This window comes from Passer domesticus, chromosome 6, assembly GCF_036417665.1.
Source record: "Passer domesticus isolate bPasDom1 chromosome 6, bPasDom1.hap1, whole genome shotgun sequence".
Taxonomy (NCBI): Eukaryota; Metazoa; Chordata; class Aves; order Passeriformes; family Passeridae; genus Passer; species Passer domesticus.
In genome coordinates this window covers 2,282,697-2,290,780 of record NC_087479.1, presented here as the reverse complement: position 1 = coordinate 2,290,780, position 8,084 = coordinate 2,282,697, and positions in this window count along the sequence as shown.

Genomic DNA, 8,084 nt, shown 5'->3' with positions numbered 1-8,084 from the left:
TGGGTCCTGCTGGGCACATCCCAGCCCCATCCCGGGCCCTGCGGAACACAGGGATGCAGGAGCCCAGCGCCTGCCTTGCTGCAGAGGCTAAATAAAGCAGCAGGAAGAGCTCTGGGATGCCAGCGAGGCGATGTATAAACACCGACGTGGATGGTGTGGGTGCGACGCTGCTCCGGAGCCGGGGGGGAAATCTCGGCTGGTTCCAGAGGGAGATGATCCCAGGGACGCTCCAGGAAAAGCCATCCCAGGCTGGAACGTGGGGAGAGCTCGGAAAGATGGACCTCAGCCAGGGTCCTCTCTGCCTCGGCTCTCTGCGAGAGGAAAAGCCCAAAGACTCCGGTGACATTTCCCTCACAATTCTGGAATTAATCTCCCTCAGAGTCCCAAGGAGCGGAAACGCAGATGGAAAATGGGAAAAAAAAATGGAATTCTTTTGGGGTTGGTTTGTTTTTGCATTGCTAGGCCTATCTCAAAATAACAATAATTTAAAAAGAAAAAGGTGGTGTGGTTACGACTGAAAATACCATTCCCATAAAACACACGGATTTTTCTCGCACTGGATGCATTTCTATGGAAAGGACAGGAAATAGCAGCAGCTCACTGTGATCCTGCTTTATCACCAGGCGAGTGTCTCCCATCCCAGAATTTCAATGCCAGCATTGTCACTGGCAGGGAGGGACACGGAGACGTGGGAGCTCTCTTATCTCACAGTGTCCCTCGGATTTTGTTAATGGCATAAAAATTATTATTCCAAAAGCAACAAAATAACAACTAAACACATCCCTCTCTGCATCCCATCCCCTTCCCAAAGGCTGACGGATCAGGCTTGCTGCTGTCGGTGCCCAGCATCCATTTGTAGGGATTTTCAGGATGTCCTGCAAGGAAAATTGACCCTGGAGCAGCAGCACAGAGACCTCAGCGCTGACCACAAGCCTTGTGGGGTGCATTTGGGGACAGGGGTGTCACCTCTGCTCGCTGACACCTGGCACAGCATCAGACTCGACGATCCTGACGGGCCCCTTCCAACTCAGCCTATTCCAGGGCTCCAGCTCTGGCTGCAGCTGGGATTTAGAAATTCCTCCCTGGACAAGAGAGGAAAACAAATCCCAGCTACTGTGAGCGGGCTGTGCTGGGGCTGGGAAGGTTTCTCAGCCCATAAGGGGAAGAAATTAAATAAAGAATCCCCAGCACGGAGCCACAACAGCCGGGGCGTTGCTATAAACTCCAGAGAGGAGCTGGACCTCGCTCCCATTCCTGCATTTCACGGGGATTTCCAAGGAAGCTCTTCCTCCCTCCCTACCCAGGCCGGTGTGGGGGAGGCTCTGTCCCCCCCAGCACAGGAGCAACCAGGCTGGAGGGACCCTCTCCAGCTTTTCCTGGGCTGTTTAGGAGAATTCCATCTCATTTTTGGCCATAAATACCCAATTCACAGGGATCTCATCAAGCCTATGCTTCAATTTGGTTTGAATGTAATAAGCCCGAGCTTATTAATTAATAACAAAATAAATAAATAATAATAATACATAATTAAAAGCCTGAGCACACATTGGGACCCCTCCTCAGGGGTTTTGCCCCAGTGCTGCCCCTGGGGGTGCCCACCCTTCCAACTCCAACCACCCCAGCTGAATTTTGGGAATGCCAATGCTCATTGTGCAGGAGCCAGCCCTGGATGGTGCTGGGAACAGGAGAACATCTTTGGGAGAGGCCTGGGGACACCCCAGCTCAGGAGCCAGGTGGAGAGCGGGATGGCTCCTTGGGCATTCTGGTATTTTGGCAATGCCAAGCCACCCCTGGCTCCCCAGGAATTCAGGGGATGCTCCCAGAGGGGCTGTTTCCATCTGATTTTAGCTGAGGGAGGATGCCACTACATTTAACAGGCCCCCAAAAATCTCTCTCGGTATTTACTGTGCCCAGCCTTTGCCTGGGGAGTCAGCAAGGACAAAAATAAAAAGGAGCTGCACGAGATTTAAACCCAAAGTGGCTGGAAAATGAGAAAATCCAGGCTGAATCCCCAAGTGCTGGAACCATCAAGGGAATCCAAGCGTGCAGGGATGCCACTGGAGCCTGGCAGATTCCTCGGGATGGCTGCAGGGAAAAGTGGGATCGCCCCCAAACCAAACCCCCCACCCCTCACCCAACCCAGGCCACCAAGGTGGGGTTTATCACCAAATTATTGATAAATCCAGGGATTTTCAGGCAGGGATTTTCTATGGATTAAGTCTGGTTTTCCCACAGCCCCATTTCCAAATCCACTCTCATTTCTCTCTTTAAAAACCCATTCCCCCCTCCCATCCTTTCTGTTTTGGGACCCCAAAGGGCTTTTTCGTGGCTCTGGGCCTGGGGGTTATTCCTAGAGTTTGCTCCCAGCCTGGCAGAGCTGCTGCAATCCCATGAAATTGTGGTGTAAAGAGGAAAGGGCAGTGGGGAGGGGCAGACGGGGAGGAAAGATCACAGGAGCGAGCGGGGGAATATTTTTAGCCCGTCTGTTCTCCGGCTTCAGCAGCACTCCATGATTCCCACCCCATCTGACAGAGGGGCAGACGCCTCAGGGCTGCTGAAACCCCAGCCAGGGCCCCCTCAGGGGGGTCACCAACAGCCCTGACCTGTGAACATCAGAGAATCCCCCCTCAGTGGGGTGGGTGGGAGGAAAACTGGGAATTTCTTTGCTGAAAAAAATAAAAAAAAGTGAAAAAAGCGGAGTTTGGGTGGTGAAAGACTTCAAAGAGCCAGGACATCCATCAGTGCTCCAAAGGAGGAGGTGTGGGGGGCACATTCCCCCCTGGTGATCCAGTTCTTGCTCACCTGTGCCCATGGATTTTCCATGGCAGCAGGGCTTGGCTGCAGGTTTGCAGGAGGCATGGTGAAATTTGGGAATGGGGTCATGAAGCAGAAGGGTTTGCTCCAAACCTGACCCAGGCTGGATCAGGGATAAAGCTGGGAAAAGGGGTCAGGGGAGCAAGGCTGGGTTTGCTCCGTGCAAAGTGCAGCAGCATCAGGAATGGGCTGGGCACGAGGGGTCATGGGCCAGCAGCACGTTCATACTGGGAGAACTGGAGATCCTCCAAGGCACTTCCTGAAGGGAACCTAGCAGAACCCTCACAGCCTGAGCCAGGTAAATTAGGATTTCCCCATAACTTAATAATTTAATTAATTAAAATAATGTAATAGTTAATTAAAAATTAATAATTCTCCATAATTTAATTTAATCCCCATAATTTAAACCCCAACTCCATCACAGAAGGACACAAAGGCTCCCATCCCATCCTGTTCCCTCCACCCACACCAGCATGCCCTGGGGTGGCACTGCCCTGCCAGGATGTGCTTTCCTTGGCACGGTTTGTAACAGCCCTGGTGCTAGCACGACGTTCTGGGGGGCTTTCTGAATAACCCTAATCGTCACCCTAACAGCCCTGCTGGTGCTGTTCCCATCCCCAGGGAAGGCAGGCAGGCACCTTTTACCCAGGGAAACAGGACACCAGCCTGGTGCTCTGTAAACAGGATATTGCAGCAGGGAAAAGCCATCCTGGGCCACCGTCCCCCGCTCTGTCCCCAGGGACAGAGCAGCCCAGGGAGCTTGGCCGTGGCCCCACGTGTCCATCAGCCAGCCATCAATGATTTACTGCTGCTCTGAAGAGCTGTTTGTGCTGCCGGCCTTGCTGGCGGCCCCGGCCAAGGTCAGCGCTCCATTTGGCAGGGAAGGGATGGATGCCAACGGGGAGGGGGGGTGGGAGTCCAAGGCAGGGAAAAGCAGAGCCCCCCTAGACCCCAGCAGCACCAGGAGCTCGTCTGGGCATCCCTGCTCCCACCAGGCTCGAGGAGCAGGGAGCCGCTGGAAATTGTGGAAACGTGGAACGAGTTGGGTTGGGTCTTAAAGCCCATCTCATTCCACACACACCTCACCCCACTCTGGGGTGCCAGGGCTGGTGCCAACGGCGTTTGAGTCACAGCAGAGCTGAAAACCCCCTTTGGAGACAGCAGGAATCGCTTCCCACCAACACCGGCCTAAATCCAGTCCTGGGAGCTCCAACACAGCCTAAATCCAGTCCTGGGAGCACCAACACAGCCTAAATCCAGTCCTGGGAGCACAACATGGCCTAAACCCAGTCCTGGGAGCTCCAACACGGCCTAAACCCAGTCCTGGGAGCTCCAACACCGGCCTAAACCCAGTCCTGGGAGCACAACATGGCCTAAACCCAGTCCTGGGAGCTCCAACATGGCCTAAACCCAGTCCTGGGAGAACCAACACAGCCTAAACCCAGTCCTGGGAGCTCCAACACCGGCCTAAACCCAGTCCTGGGAGAACCAACACGGCCTAAATCCAGTCCTGGGAGTACCAACACAGCCTAAATCCAGTCCTGGGAGCTCCAACACGGCCTAAACCCAGTCCTGGGAGCTCCAACACGGCCTAAACCCAGTCCTGGGAGCACCAACACCAGGATGTTGGGGTTGGATCAAAACAGGCTCCTCACACAAAGGTTCCAAAGGTGCCAGTGCTGCCAGGCAGGATTTGTGCAATTCCTCTGCTTTTTGAAGCCGCCGCCTCTCCCCACGCCTGCCCAAAAGCGAATTGATTTTCATGAAATGGACTCAGGCAGCCTCCAGGAGGATCCATAGCTGGGCTAATATTTGCCTAATGGGCTCCCACAAATAGCTCGTTAATCCCTTTGTGTTTATTAATGGCACACAGGAGCCAGACAGCTGCAGCCAAGCTCCCTGTGTCCCTGAGCAAAAAGAGACCCCAGATTTCGGGGTTTCCAAGCTCCCCAGGTCTCTGAGCTCCAAGAGACTCCAGATTTTGGGGTCTCCAAGTTCCCTGTGTCCTTGAGCTCTCAGGGACCCCAGATTTTGGGGTCTCCAAGCTCCCAGGTCCCTGAGGTCCCTGGATCCCTGAGCTCCCAGGCTCTCCAAGCTCCCTGTGTCCCTGGCCACGTTGCTGTGGTTCCATATCCCTGTGTCCCTCCATTTTGGTCACCTCCTTTTTTCTCCCCGAGCCTCTCCTTCCCCCTCCCTCATCCCATCCCACCCCTCAGGGCTAAAAACCCCATTTTTGAGGCTGCACAGTGAACCAGCACTGGACACCAGCTCCAAAACCACCTCAGGCTTTGGCTGGGCTTTATCCCAGTGGGGTTCCCTGGGGAATCTCACTGGACAGCTGTCCCTGAGTGCTCTGGCACCCATGGGACAGCCTGGAGCTGGCACCATGTCCCAAAAAACCCAGCTTTAGTCATGGATTGGGAATATCTCCCTGCTGTGGCAGCAAACAGTTCATTTATGGGTTTATTTGCTTATTAATATCAGAGCTCAGGAACGTTCTTGTAAATCTGTAAGTGAGCAAATGCATTTGAGGGCTTGCAAATTATTGCATTGGTGCAATAATATGCAAATAACTTGCAAATTGGTACATTATTGCAGTGTATTTTTCCAGATGGGATTTTGGGGTGCTCCTTTGGCAGAGAAAGCCTGTGGATATATATATAAAAAAATTAAAATTTATAATTACATATATAAAATATATATATGTTTATAATTATCTGTATTATATATTTTATTTATATATATTATTTGGTCATTTATATATAAAACCTGAGCAACGTGGACTAGTGGAAAGTTTCTCTGCCCATGGCAGGGGTTTGGAATGAGGTGGTCTTCAAGGTCCTTTCTAATCCACACCATTCTGGAATTCCATGATTCCTGCTGCCCCCCCTCCCTTCTCTGCAGCAGGAAAAGGCATCATTTTTTTTGGTTTGGTTTGAAGGGCAGCTTTCAGTGGAAGCTTTCCCAGACATGCCATTTCCCCGGGAAGCAGCAGCTGTGGATCTCCAGCCCATGGCACAGAGGAAAGGACGTGTCTGAATGGTGACAGTGCCATCCCCAGCTGTGGCAGTCACATTCTCTGGAAAAATCCCTTTGCCCAGGATTTCTCTCCTGAGAAGCCTCAGAGGAAAAGGAAAACAATATTATCTCATTTGCTTCTCCTGTGTTTTGCTCATGTGGAATGTGTTTGGGGATTGTTTACCCACAGGTGATTGTTTCATTGGTTTATGTGAATTGTTTTGACTCATTGGCCAATCAGTGCCAAGCTGTGTCAAGGCTCTGGAGAGAGTCACAAGTTTTTCATTATTATCTTTTTAGCCTTCTGTCTGTATCCTTTCTGTATTCTTTAGTCTAGTTTAGTATAGCGTTCTTTAATATAATATAGATCATAAAATAATAAATTAGCCTTCAAGAACATGGAGTCAGATTCATCATTCCTCCCTTCGTCTGGGAACCCTGCAAACACAACAGCCAGCTCTCACCCAGCAGGGTTATCCTGCTCCAGAGGTATTTATCCCTCAGGAAGTTGGTAAAGCCCTTCCTGGAAGAACATTGTCTCCCAGACTGTCACCAAACTAAATTTCTGGAAAAAGGGGCGCTGAAATGACATCATTCCCTCATGTCTGGGATGTGCAGGACACCTGAGGGGGCTGAGGGGACACCAAGGGCAGGTGAGGCTCAGGGATGTGCCCCAGCCCAGATGATTTCCATCCCAGGGGATGGGAGCTCTTGGGGTGAACACAGTGCCCAAGCCACCCACCATGGGTGCTGTGGCACCCTTTGGATGGGGGAAGTGACCCAGCCCGGGGTCCTGCACCTCCCAGAGGGAATTTGCTCCATGTTTAGAGCCCTCTCTCCCTTCCCAGGCTCTGGGGAAGCCAGGATTGTCAGCAGGAGCCCAGGTTTCATTAGAGCAAACTGGGAGGGGAAGAGCTGGCTCAGCCTTCCCCAGGGCTCTGTCTGGGAGCTGGTGCAAGGCAGCAGGGAGGAATCACAGCTTTGGGGACAGATCTGGGCCACCCCAAAATGTCCCTTGCTGCCTGGAAGCTCCAAAACCTCAGTCCTATCCCTGGAATTGTCCAAGGCCAGGCTGGATGGGGCTTGGAGCAATCTGGGATAGTGGAATGAGTGGAATGAGTCCCTGCCTCTGCCAGGGGGGTTGGAGCTGGATGGTCTAGAAGGTCCCTTCCACCCCAAACAATTCTGGGATTTTAGGATTGTAGCCCATTTTGGGGTCCCACCCCAGCAGTGGGTACAGCAGCCCTCCCCTCCAGGACAGGACCTGTGTCTGTGGGATTATCAGGGCCAGCCCCATCACCAAAACCTCAATCCATTCTCCCACGAGCTCATGTGTTCATGGCACCCTCAAAATCCCCAGGTTCCTACCCCAAACATCCCACAGCAGCTGGAGCTGGCCCTCTCCACTTCCAAACCAAGCTGTTTATGAGCTCTGTGAGCACAATAAACCAAAAGCAGCTGTGGCTACGACCTCCTTTTATGTGATTCCTTTTTTTCCTTCCTCTGAATTTTTATGATCCAGATAGAAAGCCCTGGGAAAGAGAGGTTTAAAGGAGAACCCTGACACCCATTACTGCAGGGGCATGAAATGAAGAGCCCTGACTCTCATCCATAGCCCAGGAGATTGTTTCAATCCAATCCAAATTATTTCAATGATCCAAATGATTTCAATCCAAATCCAATTTTTTTAAAAGAAAATACTAAAAATAAAGCTCCTGGGAGCCAGTGATGGGCAGCGAGGGAGAAATCCCAGGTGTTCCTTTTTCAGCCTTGCCCACCTCATGTTTGCACAATTCTGCCCTGTGCCAACATTTCTTTGTCCAAGGCCTTCCCTGAAGGAAGGAAAGGGGTGAAAGATGCTGTGGGTATCCCAGGAAAACCCTGGGAAACTGTCACCCCTCTGCCACCCTGCTTGTGGCACCACTCCCAGCTGCTCCAGCAGCACTTGCTGTATTTAAAATTGATGCATTTTTTTCAGAGACATCAGAGTCCTGCTGTGTTATCCCATCCAACAAACCCAATCCTGGCTCACCCCAGATCCCATCCTGCTCCAAAGCCCAAGGACAGATGCCTCCATCTCCAGCTGTGATTTTCTGCAGGGTAGGGCTCCCCCTTTGCACCTTTCCTGGTGCAAACTCAGCCCTTGGACCCCTTGTTCTCAAGGGATTCACTAATTTTGGTGCTTTGCAGAGGGGATTCCTCAAACTCAGCCATCCCAGCTAATCATGCCCCCCTCCCCAGCCAGCTCCCCT